This window comes from Cynocephalus volans, chromosome 2 (genome assembly GCF_027409185.1).
Source record: "Cynocephalus volans isolate mCynVol1 chromosome 2, mCynVol1.pri, whole genome shotgun sequence".
In the NCBI taxonomy this organism is placed as follows: Eukaryota; Metazoa; Chordata; class Mammalia; order Dermoptera; family Cynocephalidae; genus Cynocephalus; species Cynocephalus volans.
Genome location: NC_084461.1, coordinates 35847655 through 35862271, shown reverse-complemented (window position 1 = coordinate 35862271; position 14617 = coordinate 35847655). Strand labels below are relative to the sequence as shown.

The 14617-nt window shown below is 34.5% G+C and overlaps 1 pseudogene; it reads left to right on the top strand.

The window, feature by feature from the left end:
• The window catches only part of LOC134370438 (cilia- and flagella-associated protein 53-like), a 162505-nt pseudogene that overhangs the window by 132428 nt on the left and 15460 nt on the right, over window positions 1-14617 (top strand).

Below are 14617 nucleotides of genomic sequence, written 5' to 3'. Positions count from 1 at the left end.
CTAGATGTGTGGCGGTGGCAGCAGGGCTGGTCTAAGGACCACAGCCTCATTCCCAATTTTTAATTTTTACTTAAGAATCATTTAACAAAAGCATGAGGAGAAATAAATTTCTATCCAGTAAATCTTGGTAGGAGAAGTCATAGATTTATGGGTTTCCCACTTGACTACCTTATTTCTCATGCTGAAGCTATGGAGATTTATTCTCCTTGATTTTTCACATCCTGTCATTTGAAACTCTAGGTGATACTGAAATAGATTTTGAGTAAGATATGAGCAAAAGTATTCAAATTTTATCATTATGCCCAAATATTCTTCAAAGAAACCCTGACATACACAGTGAATACTTAGGATTTTATTCCAACTCTGGTTGAAAACTAATCCTCCATAAGGAAAACACATTTGCCAAAATACTTGAATACCACCAATATTCAGTTTTTAAAAAAAAGCATAAGATGAAAATAACAATTACAAAACAATTGCAGCATAAAAATTACTAATGCATATGTTGTAGGTATTTGAATGCCAGTAACTATAAATAGGCACCACATATCAATCATTCCCTGTTATTGCCATTTGCCACCCATGATTTCCTAATACAAATGCTACCAATCCCTCTATTGACTATTGACTTACCTCTTATAGTCCAAATACAATTGATCTCACCATCCAAAATATACCAAATTTTATATTAGAATAATTGGCTAATAAAAGAACTGAAGAATTTTCTAAGTATCAAAAAACTGGAAATTAACATGCTTTATTGTTGTGCAGCTAAAAATGACAAATGAATGTAGACGTTACCTTTGCCATACAGATATGTATGGTCACAACTACCTTGCCCTTTCTCTGTACAAAGACTTTATCGCCAACATTTCCTCTGAGAGCATTAAGTATCTTGCTGGCAAATTTTGCCTCCTTCCCATAGTAAAGTTCCCTGGCCCCACATCAACACAGTGTCCTACAAAATGTGGAGCCAAAATAATGGCCTTGTGTGTAATAGTCTAAAGACGATTCTCAGCAGTAAAAATCATACCTCCTCAAATAAAGCCAAGAGTTCACTGCCACGTATTTTTCCCCTTTCCTGTCTTCTACTAACTGCAACTGCAACTCTTCCACAACCCATTTTGGTGAAAGCAGGAGAATAAATATAACGATATATCAATCTCTCCAAAGCACATAGGCTTACGTATAATATGGTACCACTTTGGGCTCACAACTGTGAATCTTTACGAAAAAAGTAAACTAGGTATATATCAAATTGAAAAGTGTGAACTGCAACCACCTGTTGTCCCATGAAAATTTGCCCAGGAGTTAAGACTATAAATCACTAAATACTGTTTGCTTCAAGACATTCATGCAAATGAATTTATCTGAGGCAACAGTTTGATGACCTGGCACAGAGCTCACCTGGCAAACAGTAATCAAGTCTTCCCATAAGATAGTCACCTTATTCTGTCCTACAATCTTAATCTGCCCTGTCACAAATTTTGCCCAATCTCCATCATTTCTCTACTTTGAAACATCTGCCCAGACCCCCAAATCCCATAAACATCCACTCCCCTTGGGAGGTGCCGCTAATGCTCTATCAACTGGTGTTCTATCTCAGTGGAGTGAGTTCTAATATATTCGGCTTTGCTTTATTAAATGGCTGTTTTGAGATATATGGGGGAGTCCAACCAAAGAAAATGTCAACATTGTACAGAGATCTGGAATCTTCTAAGTCTAATCATCAAGAACTCAATCTGTTTTTAGTTTAATCCATTTTGAAAACATGTTTGTTTCTCAAGATTTAAGGGAACAGAATTACATGGGTCTAACACAAGCAATGAGTAGAGAGAATTTCAAGATTATTTAACATAGTCTCACAGATTGTGAGTTAAATCAAAACAATTTTCTGGTGGTTGGATTTAAAGGGGTGTTAGCAGTTTTTTTTAAAGGGCACAAAGAAGGGCAGAGGACAGAATTGTAATTTTTTTCAACTTGTGTGTGCATTTCTCATAAATTAAATTTAGACTTGTTTTCTAAAGCAACATTTTGGAAGCAACACTTTGATTTTTTAAATAGGCCAATGACTATTTGCCCACTTAAACAGATAAGTAGTTTAGGGAAAGCAATTCTCTTTATCCTATAGTTTTTTTTAATCAATTAAAAGTTGGGAAAACAATTGACTTAAATTCATGAAAGTAAAATACTTAAAGAATTAAGCTATAGGGCTTTAAATCAATGTTTATTAAAAGCTTTAATTTTAATGAGCTCTATTTTCATGAAGTATTGGAAGCATGATCATTTAAGAAGAAATCTTTGAGCCAGCAATAAATAAAAAGTGTGTTAACAACTGCCTGCTTGAATACATGGTATAAATAGACTTTTATTGCAAATACACCAACATCTATTGGAACTGTACATATTATTTATGTGAACTAGTGCTGTATGGAAAAATTACTTTATTAAGCACCTGTTAATACTGGTCCCTTTTTCACTCTTAGTAGGAAGATTTCATGCAGGAGATCTTACCTGGGTTCATAAATGAATAGTTCAGCCTTTTATGAAAGGTAGAAAGAACTATTGACATAAAAATATTTTAATTTTCCTGGGCAAAATCCCTAGGGTAAGGGACTACAAGGACCTACCTCATGAATCAAATGGGAGGGAAAAAAAATTGAGAAAAAGTAAAATGCACAAATTAAGACTTAAATGACTTAGTTTATCACATAGCCTTTTTGTAGAACCCTAGAAGGTAACAGAACTCATCTTCAGCCATTTATTTTTTAAACAGGAGAGGACACACGTAGGCTAATTAAAAATAAGAAGCTTAATAAATGTAAGGAAATCTTGGCTTTAAAATAACTGGTTTGGCAATAATAAAACACATGCTTTATCAACAGAGCCTATGAAACTATCATCAGAGGCTATCACATGAAAAATATCGATACGCCAAGTAGAAAGAATAACCAAGGAAAGTTTCACCAAAGGTCTGAGGTAATTAGTAACCCCATTGTGGAGGTTATTGAAAATAGGGATTTCAGTTTTTGTTTATTTTCCATTATTTAGACATGTAGATAAAAATAACAATGTAGATAATTCAAAGTTATAGATAATGCTATTAATTTATATTTGGCTTTATGAAATCCTTTAAAAATTATATTTTGATATGGAATTTTGGTTTTGATGGCTAAGGTTGCCATGCTGTACTGTTTTTTAAAGCAATAATCAAAGATGGGCAACTAGAGAAACTGTCTCTGATATGGGATATAAGCCTATTGAGGCAGGGTTGTGTGTTTCAATTATCTTCCCAGACATGATGCTCAGCTCGGCATCAGCCACACATTAGCTACTTACTTTTTAATCTATGAAGGGAATGTTCTTGAGGAATTTAAAAGACTTACCTATCGCCAGTTATGGATGTCAATACTACATAATTGTTATGCTTAATAACTTATATTGGAGACATTACTTGGAACATACGCAGCAAGTCTCTCATTTCTTCAGTAGCAGGGCTAGACTGGCTAAGGAATCAGGTGACCCAAATTCAAATACTATCTCCAGTGCTCCCTCACTGTGTGACTTTGGGTAGGTTCCTCAGCCTTTCATGGAGTGGCTCTCCTTGCTATAAAATGAAGATAACAGGAACATCTGCCTCACAGGCTGTAGTGAGGATTAAATGAGGTAATACATGCAAAGTGGTTAGAGTGGCTGCCTGTCCACAGAGGGTGATCAATAGATATCAGTTATCATTATTACCCATACCCTAAAATAAAATTATAAAATCTTTTGATAGCTAACTGGACTAATTTCCTGTGGCTGCTGTAAAATGTTATTACAGATTCGGTCGTTCAACATAAAAAGAAAAGAGAGTGTTTCCTGCTGCTTCTGTCTGTTTATCAGTAAAGCAAAAACTTTCCCTGAAAACTCTCGCAAGACTCCCTTTTTGTTCTATTGGCCAGGAGTGTGTCTTCCATCACTAGACCCAAGGGAGCCTGGGGAAAGAAATATACAGCTTTTCCAGCATGGATAGTAGAAGCCATTTAGATAGATCAGGATGTACTGTTGCATAAGACAACAGACAGAGTCTACAAGATACCCAGTCTGTAGGAATGTTAGGGGAATGGTGTATTGGGCAGAGGAGGAAAGAAAAGCTGAGGTAGAACTCTTATTGAGAGCCTGCTATGTGTCAGGCAATGAGCCTGATCATTCGCACAGTTTCTCATTTCATTTTCACAATAGTCCTTTGAGGTTAGTATTAGTGTTCCCATTTTGCAGAGAAGAAAGCTGAGGTTCATAACATTTTGAAATCACACTCTAGTCCAAAGAGTTAATAAATGATGAGGACAGGAATAAAACTTAAATATGTCGAAATCCAGGTACCATGCTCTTTCTAGTATTCTAAAATGAGTTATTATTAGACCTATTAGTTTATCTGTAATGGAGCATTTTCCCTAGCAGCCACTCTTCTTCAAAAGCTATTTTACTTTAACAGTGTTCATCAAAATTCAGAGCACTTCACCAAAATCGTAACTCACTCCAGGGCTGTGGTTATGCAGGTAGCTGAAATGTTGCAATTCCATCACAAACATGTCATGGGATGTAGGGCCTGCTCAACATATTTCAATATGCAGTTAAAATGGGAAAGTGGCAGGACAACCCTGAGAGCTTGTCCTCCCCACAGTAAATGGGATTCCTGGGCTTCTTATGGCACATGTGATGCTTTTCACCAAAAATCACTGGTTAAATTTTATTTATTGGTGAAAAGTACTGAGAATACAGCTCAAGTATCTGCTGCTGATGTGAGGAGTTAAATCAGCTTTACATCTCTCCAAATCTTCCGTTTAAAGACATGAGTTTCCAAATACATTGCTGAGAGGTTTATACAGAGAAGAAATTCCATTGGTGGAGGTTGGCTTATTATTTATCTTTTGTTAAAAGTTTCCACAAACAGAAAAATTTAGATAAGAAAAAAATACATAATCTAGAAGTCTGCCCCAGATCTAAAACAACCATTTTTGACCATCTGAATTACCCCTTCTTCAACCTCATCTCCTTCCCTTGAGCAAATCTAGAGCTTTCTGTTCCTGTTGGATTTATGTAATTAAAGCTCGTCAGTTTACGTGTGTTTTATGAAAGCAATAAAAAAAATCAAAATTTCGAACTATCCAACAAAATACATTGTACAAGACAAAACAAGTTTTAGATTTGCTGATAAAATAAAATGATTGTACTAACACAAATTAGCTGATATCAAGACCTCAGATTCTTAAGATGAATACATTCCCTTGCAGTTAAAAAATGTTCTATACTGTGAAGATAGAAAATAAGATTTAATAATTTGCATATGCTCAGGATGATAGGGATTACTGAATTTATTCATCCATGAAAATAAACTTTGGCTTATCTACGACGGCTCTGGAGGACAGGTAAGTCCTGGTGAAGCAAGAATGAGGATGCCAGCACCTATAGGAGATCCAACTCCTTCAAAATAAAGGAAAAAAATGAAGGAAAAATAAAGAGATCTATTTTTAGCTGTTGTGAACACAGATTGGATTTGGACCCAGTTTCTGTATCACTCAAATCTAATGAGCCTGGCTTATGAGACCCCCATGCCGACACCTGACCATTTCGTTTGATACCTAGACAGCAAGAGTGGCAGAGAGAGGTAGTATTTTTTTAATATACTGTATGAAAATCTTTAGGGTTTTTTTTTTTTAAAGAAAATGAATAGGAACGAATTTCTGTGCTTAAGTATCTCAAAATCCAGCCTCAGGAAACCAGAAAGCAAACAAGCTTTAGTGAAAGAAGGAGAATTTATTCTGAAAATATGTTTTACCCATGGTTTGGATTCCTATGATTTCCAAAGCATAATCAGGATAAGTGTATAATGTGCTTACTGCCTAATACATCAGTTCTGCAAAAATATTTTTAAAAGACAAAGAAGTGGCATGCCCTCCCCAAAAGAGATAAATTCCACTGTATGAAACACATCCCTGATTGTTACAGATCTAAGAAAAACTTGATTTCTTTACTTGCTCTGTACTTGGGTTTTATTTTGCATGAAAATAGGTGTCATGCAGCTCCCCTTTGGGGACCGTCATCTACCAGCATTTACAGCTCTCTTAACGTACTGGTGGGGATACCTGACAGGAAGGGTAGCTATCTTTCGCTTGATAAGACCGTTAACAGATATGGTACAGGGTTTCAAAGAATTAAAGGCAGAGACAGATGTTTAGAAATTTACAAACAGTTTAACCAGGATGTAAAAAAACAAGTAAGATTTCCTTAGAGATGCCCCTCGCCTTCTTCCTGCCTTTTCTGCACTTTCCGTTCCCTCTGTGTTTGAAAACTCTGTCTCGCTATTAGTTTTTAATGAAACCAGCATGTTTACCATATTTTATGGCAGACTCAGTTGTTTGCTCCTCGAGGCTGTGATTTTTTCCTCAGACAGATTCAACTGGCAGCCTCTGCAGATTCCTTTGCAATAAATGACACCGTGACACTGAAGCAAATTCTACACCTCAGCAATTCTGCCAGCAAGATAAAGCATTCCCAACTGATCTTTCTTTTCCTTAAAGAGAAAAAGCAGAAAGAATTGAATGAAAAGCTTGCTAAAAGCCTTCGTGAGCAAACATGCTCGTGTCATAACAGGGTGATGGGCTTAGCGCTGTCTCTAACTTAAGTGCTTGGTTGATGCTAGCACAGCCCCCTCAGACCTATCACTTGCCACAGTGTCAGAAGATCTTAGATGCTGAGAACAGACTTAACTAGCATGACTAACTCTCACAGTCCCAAAGCTTCAGACAGCAGCCGTGAGAGGAGCCGAGCAGACACAGGATAAATAATAAATAATGAGAAACATGTTGCAAAATTCACTTTCAAATTATATGTCTAATTTTTTCTTATATCCACAAAACTGCTAGTAAAATGAAGTTATGCAGTTTCATTAAATTATCTAGATGCCATTTAAGAAAAAAAGGAACACAACCTTAGTATAATTTCAAATGTCTCCTCTTTTGCAGACACAAACATGCTTGAGTCTCTCCAGTTGTAAAAGATTTCACTTTGTTCCTGCTGACCAGTCAACCCACAGAACCACTTCTTCACTTTTCTTTACTACCAAGCTTCTAAAAAGAGATTTTACACCATTTCAAATTTTTTCCACTCCTTTCTCATAACAGGCTTTCTGCCCCATTAATTTACGTATCTCTTTCTCAAAGGCCAATGGCCTCTTTCCAAATGATGTCCTCAAAGTTTTAAAAATATTTGTTTCTCTTAATTCATTCATCCTTGCTCTTAGGCTCCTAAGACACTGCAGTCACCTGAAAATTCTGCTAACCTTAATCGTATCATCGGTTTCTCCTAAATGCAAGCATTATCCAGAAGGTTCCTAGGAATTTAAGCTTTTTCTTTCTTTGTTCCATCTCCTCTTATGGCCAGAAATACCCACCTTGTATGCATCTATCTCTTAAATCTTACTTCTCACATAAACAGCAGATCCTTTGTCAACTGCTAGGTTAAATCAGCATATAGATGCACCAAAAAAACCTCAAAAGGACTCCCTTTTAACAAAAACCTGTTCATCCTCTTGCTATACCTCTCGTTAGCTTTCCCCAACCCAGATTAAAACTCTAGAGTTATTTTTGGCTCTTCCAAAATAACTCTTTTGAATGTCTAACTTCCAATCAATTGCTTAGTTCTCTCCCTTCTGCCTCTGCCATTATTTTTCTCATCTAAGTCTTCGTTTTCCCTGACATGCTCAAGATTAAGTTCTCATTACCTCCCTTTTAGACCATTCTAACAAACATTTACCCTATCTTTCCACATCTTTCCACCCGTCCTTTCCCTGTCAGAGTTATTTTCCTAACATATAATTCTGACCAAGTCATCCCTGACTCAAAGCCATCTTCTAACTCTCCATTTTCTGCAGAATAAAGGTCAGTGTCTACATTATGCCTATAGTTAAGAATACTGTATTGTGCACTTTAACATTTATTAAAGGGGTAAAGATCATGCTAAGTGTGCTTACCATAATTAAAGAAAAGATCAGGGTTTAGCTTAGCATTTAAAGTCCTTCATCATTAGGGTGTTACCAGACTGTAACCCTGAAAACACCCCGTGTATAATTGTTTTAGCAATCTAAAAGGACTCACACAGAAAAGGACAGGAAGTAAAGAAGAAAGGAAGGAAGATCGGAAAGAAGGAAAGAAGGGAGGGAGAAAGGGAGAGAGGGAGGAAAGGGGGAAAGGGTACGTTGTTTTCATTTGTCTTTCAAGGTTGATGGCAAAAGTTAACTTTTTAACAATGACTGTATTGCCATCTGCTGGAATAATTTGGACACTGCATTTGAAGTAATTTTTTTCAACAGTGTGAAAGGTTTTGTTTCAATTTTCAAAAACTCTAAATACAGATTTTAATGTCAAATCTAATAGCAGATCTTAGGCTTGTATGTATAAATTACTTTTTATTTAAAAGCACGCAGAATTACAATTAATAAATTGACATGATCTTTGCTTATAAGAATCTGTGAGTGCTTCACCCTTTATTCCTGGGAGCATCTCAGTGAGCCCGAGAATAAAACGATTAGTATTACGGAGAAGAAAAGTGCCTTGTCTAATGTGAGGTGACTTTCAGAAAATCACATTTTCTAACTCAAGTCTTTCTCATCTTTTGAGAGTCATAAATAGGATTATCTTTCCCAATAAAGTCTTTCCAAATCAAATTTTGCCTTTTTCATCTGCTAGGCTAATCGTATTGCATTGCATTGACATGTAACATTTGCTGTGTTTGCCTCTCAATATATAGCAATGGTTAAGAATCTAGTCTCTAAAGTTAAACAACGTCTTTCAGAATGTAAATGTACCACTTACTAGCTGTTAATAATATTTTTGTGATCAGTTTCCTCTTCTGTCAAGTGGAGATAGCAGTATTTTTTTCACAGGGTTGGTAGGAAAATTAAATTAGCAAAACCCATAAAATCACTCAGAACAGTGCCTGCCCTGTAGTAAGCACTTAACAATTATTAGTTAGTATTATTAACCTGAGCAGATTGTTACAAATATGATTATTTTTGTATAACTCATATCAACAGGTAGCAGTCTCACACAGGCTTCCAACAGGATTTGTAAATGAAGGATTTTTATTAGTTATTTTTAAATTAATTAGATTCTTGAAGTATAATTTAAATACAGTAAAACTTATCTATTTTAAAAGGACAATTTTATGAGTTTTCACACTCATACAGTTGGGTAACTGTAACCTCAATCGAGATAAAGAACATGCCCAGCACCATTTTTATGCATATCTTGCTCCTACCTCCAGCCTCTAGAGATCCTCATTCCCTAGTGAGCACCGATCAACTTTGTCTCTATAGCTCTTCTTTGTATTTATTTATTATTTATTTATTATTTTTTTTTAAATTTTTACCAGCTGATTTACTATTAAAAAAAACAGCATTACCTTTTATGCTGTAGTATAATTTTTCCCTGCAGCAGTGTGAATCTTTGCTCTTTTGCCAAATGATATTCATTATCATTAATAGACCACATTAAGATTCATAAATGACTAAGAAATTATGGTAATAATTATCTTTTTTCAAAAATATCCAAAGTACTATGGACAGTTCATCATACCATGTTTTTGAGTATTTTTAATTTTTTTTTATTTTTTATTTATTTATTTATTTTTCTTCCTCATTTCTTTTTTTTTTTTTAATTTTATTTTGTCGATATACATTGTAGCTGATTATTGCTCCCCATCACCAAAACCTCCCTCCCTTCTCCCTCCCCCCCTCCCCCCCAACAATGTCCTTTCTGTTTGCTTGTTGTATCAACTTCAAATAATTGTGGTTGTTATATCTTCTTCCCCCCCCCCCCCGGTTTGTGTGTGTGTGTGTGTATGTGTGTGTGTGAATTTATATATTAATTTTTAGCTCCCTCCAATAAGTGAGAACATGTGGTTATTTATTTATTTTAATTAATTAATTTATTTATTTATTTATTTTTACATTCTAAGACGTTGTGGAGCAGTTGGGGGGAGGAGGCAAGCGAAAGGGGAAGGAAATAGGGTGGGAGAAGGAGGAAGGAGGGGGCCGTGGTCGAGGCCTGTGGCACCCTCTTTATCCTGTAGGGGAGATGAGGGGGCTTCCAGCAGCAGCTCGGTAGTTGCTGAGCTGGATACAGATGTGATGTCAGGGGGTTGTGGCTGAAGCCCTCGTGCCCCGCCCCCACCACCACCACCACCCCAGCTCAGAAGCCTGGGGCGCTTCCTATAGATTTTCTTTTTATAATTTTATATAAGTGGAATCCTACCATTATATAGTCTTCTGTGCCTGGATTCTGTTACTTAGCATAATGACTTTGAGATCCATCCACATTGTTCTGTGTTGCAGTAGTTCATTCCTTTTCATTGCATATTAGTATTTTATGAATACTTGGATTGTTTCTAGGTTTTGGCTGCTGTGAATAGAACTGCTGTCAATATTTGCATACAAAGCTTTGTGCAGACACATGCTTTTATTTCCTCTGGATAAAGACCTAGAAAGAAAGTTGCTAGGTTAGATGGTTACGTGAGCATTTATCATAAAAAACAAATAAACCAACAAACTGCCAAAATGGTTATATCATTATGTTTTCTCACCAACAAAGATGAATTTCAATAGGCCCACATTCTTGTAAATGTTTGGTATATTCAATTCCATCGATTTTAGCTATTCTAACGACTGATGATGTTGAACATTTTTATTTGCATATTTGTTATTCATATATCTTTCCTGTCATTCACACATCTTTTGGCTATTTTATAAATAAGTTATCGCCTTACTACTGAGTTGTTGAATACAAGTCCTTTACTAGATGTGTGTTTTGTGAAGTTTCTTCCAGCCCGTGGCTTGCTGTTTCATTTTCCTAATTGTTTCCTTAAAGAGTAAAGATTAAATTTTGATAAAGTCCAATTTATCATTTTTTTCCTTCTGTGTACTAGCTCAAAAATCTTTGTGTAACCTAAGGTCAGAAATATTTTTGTCTACCTTTTCTAGCAGTGTTTTTTTTAGTTTTAGGTTTGACCTTTAGGACTATGATGTATCTTTAGTTAATTTGGATGTGTGGTGTTAGGTAACGGTTGAGACTCAAAAATTTTGCATATAGATATACAATTGTTCCAGCACCCTTTCCCCATGGTATTATTTTAACATTTTTGTCAAAAATCAATTGACCATATATATGAGGTTTAAATTCTAAACTCTATTTTGTCCTATTGACAAAAGTCTTTGGGACAAAAGACTGTAAGTCTTCTTAAGTTGTCTAGATTACTGTAGTTTTATGATGTTAGTATTAGGTGCTGCACATTTTCCAACTTTATTTTTGTTTTTTCCTTTCAAGATTTCACGTTCATATAAATTTGAGAGTTACTATAAAAGTTTCTACCCCAAATAAAGGTTCTGGGGTTTTGACTGAGATTGCATTAAATCGATATATCAATTTTTGGAGAATTGAAAGCTTAACAATATTCCATTCTCAGATTCATTAAATGAGATTTCTACACTGTTATTTAGGTTTTCTTTAATTTCTCTCAGCAATGTTTTGTAGATTTTGTTGTTCACATCTGGTGTGTTTTTTGTTAAATTTATTCCCTAGTATTTCTTGTTCTTTGACACTGTAGTGGATGGTATTTATTATCTCTATTTTCAATTGTTTATTGCTAATATACAGAACTACAACTAATTTTCGTATATTGACTTTGTAACCTGAACGTTGCTGAATTCACTTACTAGTCCTATATTAGTTTTTGTTGATTCCTTAAGGTTTTTTATGCATATGATCATGTTGTCTGCAAACAAAGTTTTATTTCTTTCTTCCCAGTCTGTATGTCTTTCATTTCTTTTTCTTGCTTTATTATACTGGTTAGCTACTTCAGCATAACATTGAACAGAAATGATAAGAAAAACATTCTTGCTTTTTTCCCCAATTTTAGGTGGAAAATATTAAACCATTCAATATTGAATGTGTTAGCTATATGATTTACATATGTAACCTTTTAAGAATTTAATGACATTCTATTCTATTCCTAGTTTGTTGAAAATTTTTGTCAAAAGGTAGATTAATTGTGTCAAATGCTTTTTCTACATCTATCGATCATGTTGTTTTGTATTTTTGGTAAGTCAGTATAGGAAATTACATTGATTGATTTTCAGATGTTAAACCTGCATCATGTTGTTGTCATGAGCTTCATGTGGTCATGACACATTATTTTTTATTTTTCACTGAGCTCAATTTACTAAAACTTTGTGAAGTAATTTTGACTATCTGTCCATGAGGGATATTATTCTGGAGTTTCTTTTTCCAGAAATGTATTGACTGATAAAATGAATTAGGAAACATTCCTTCTTTTTTTTTTTTTTTTTTTTTTTTTGTCGTTTTTTCGTGACCGGCACTCAGCCAGTGAGTGCACTGGTCATTCTTATATAGGATCCGAACCCGCGGCGGGAGCGTCGCTGCGCTCCCAGCGCAGCACTCTACCGAGTGCGCCACGGGCTCGGCCCAGGAAACATTCCTTCTTAATTTTCTGAAAATGTTTATGTAGAATTTTATAATTTCTTTTGTAAATACATGGCAGAATTCATGAGTGAAGCTATCTGGGCCTGGAGTTTCCTGTGTAGAAAGAGCTTAAATTATAAATTCAGTTTCTCTAAAAAGTTCCTTCTTGAGTGTGCTTTGGTAGTTGGTGTTTTTCAAAAAATTGGCTTATTTTACCTAAGTTGTTAAACTTATTGTCATAAAGTCTTTCAAGGCATCTTTTTATCCTTTTAATGTCTGTAAGACATGAAGTGATGTTTCCTCTTTTATTACTGATATTGGTAATTTATATCTTTCCCCCTCTTTTTTTCTTTTTAATTGACCAATCTAGCTAGAAGTCTCTAAATTTTATTGACTGTCCAAATTATCATCTTTTAGTTTATTAATTTTTCTCTACAATTCATTAATTTTCTATTTCATTGATTTTTCCTTCATTTCTAAAGGATATTTTCATTGGACATAGAATTCTGGATTGCCAGTTACTTTCTTTTTGGCACTTTAAAAATGTATCACTTACTTCTAGCCTCTATAGTTTCTGACAAAAAAAAATCAACAATAGTTTGAATTATTGTTTCACCATGGGTAATGTGTCATTTTTTTACAGCTGGCTTTCCAGAGTTTTTCTGTGTTTTAATTTTCAGCAGTTTAATTATTATGTATCTGAGGCTAGATTTTTTCGCATTTATTTTGTTTGGGGTTCACTTGCCTTCTTAAATTTCTCAGTTTATATCTTTTATTATACTTGGGAAGTTTTCAGCCATTATTTTTGTAAGTATTTTTTCAGCACCATGCTCTTTATAACCTGAATATTAGAGCTTTTGGTAATGCTATAAGTCCCTGAGACTGTTTTTTGGGTTTTTTTAACAGACTTTTTCTATTGTTGTTCAGATTGGATAATTTATATTAATCTATATTTAAGTTTACTGATTCTTTCCTGCTTTCTCTATTTTACTACTGAGTCTATTCAGTGAGTTATGGTTTTTCTAAATTTTGGATACAATTGTAAAACTTCCATTTGGTTCTTCTTTACATGTTCTATTTCTTGCCTGATACTTTCCATCTTAATATTTGTTTCAAGAGTGTCTACAATTGCTTATTTGAGAATGTTTATAATAGCTGCTTTAAAGTCTTTGTCAGATAATTCCAAGTAGGAAAAGGAAAGACAGTTTAACATAGAATAGAATTCAGAAGTTTGTTACATAGGATTGACATTTTAATTGCTGATTGAAATTATTCCAATTTTAAAAAAAAAAGAACAGTGACTAGAAAATATCGTTATTATCTGAGAATGACCAATATGGGACCTGTCCTAGATTTTATTTAGAGGCAGAAGAATGAATAGAGTGTTTTCTTACTGCAGCCTATAGATTTCTGGTAACTTTACATATTAATTATGGATACATGATTCATCACTCATCTTTCTCTGTGGTATATTTTATACATCCTTAACTTAAAATCAATATTCTGATTCAATTTTTGTTGAAGTTTTTATAATAACATTTCCAAAAAGTATATATGGGTAGTTTATTTATTAAATCTCTGTAGGTCTGAAAATGCCACACACCACTCCAAATCATGAGCAATGTCTTGAAAAGAGAATTCTAGAATCAGCTCCTTTCCCTCAAAAGTCTACCATGTCATTTCACTGTCTTCTGTCTTACCATGTTTCAGATAAGAAGACCAATTGTGTTATCAGTCTTTTCTTTGTAACATGTGTCTGTGTCTGGAAGCTTAATAAGGATTACCCTATCTAATCCTACAGGTTCATTAATTGCCCTACTATGTGGCCAGGAGTGTTTCTTTTTCCATTAAACTCTTCCAGCACTAGATGGTCTTTACCATATAAAAACTCAAGTCTTCATCCAGTTCATGGAAATTTCTTTTATTTATTAATTCTTCGATTTTTGTAATTCTTTCTTTTCCTCTCCTTCTAAAAGTCTTGTTATTTAGAATAACTGATTTCATGAGTGTATCTTGACTGTCTCTTTTTATTCCTAATTTCTATTTCTTTTATTTTTCTTCTGTATTCTGGTATGACTCCTTAAGCTAACATTTGGGGT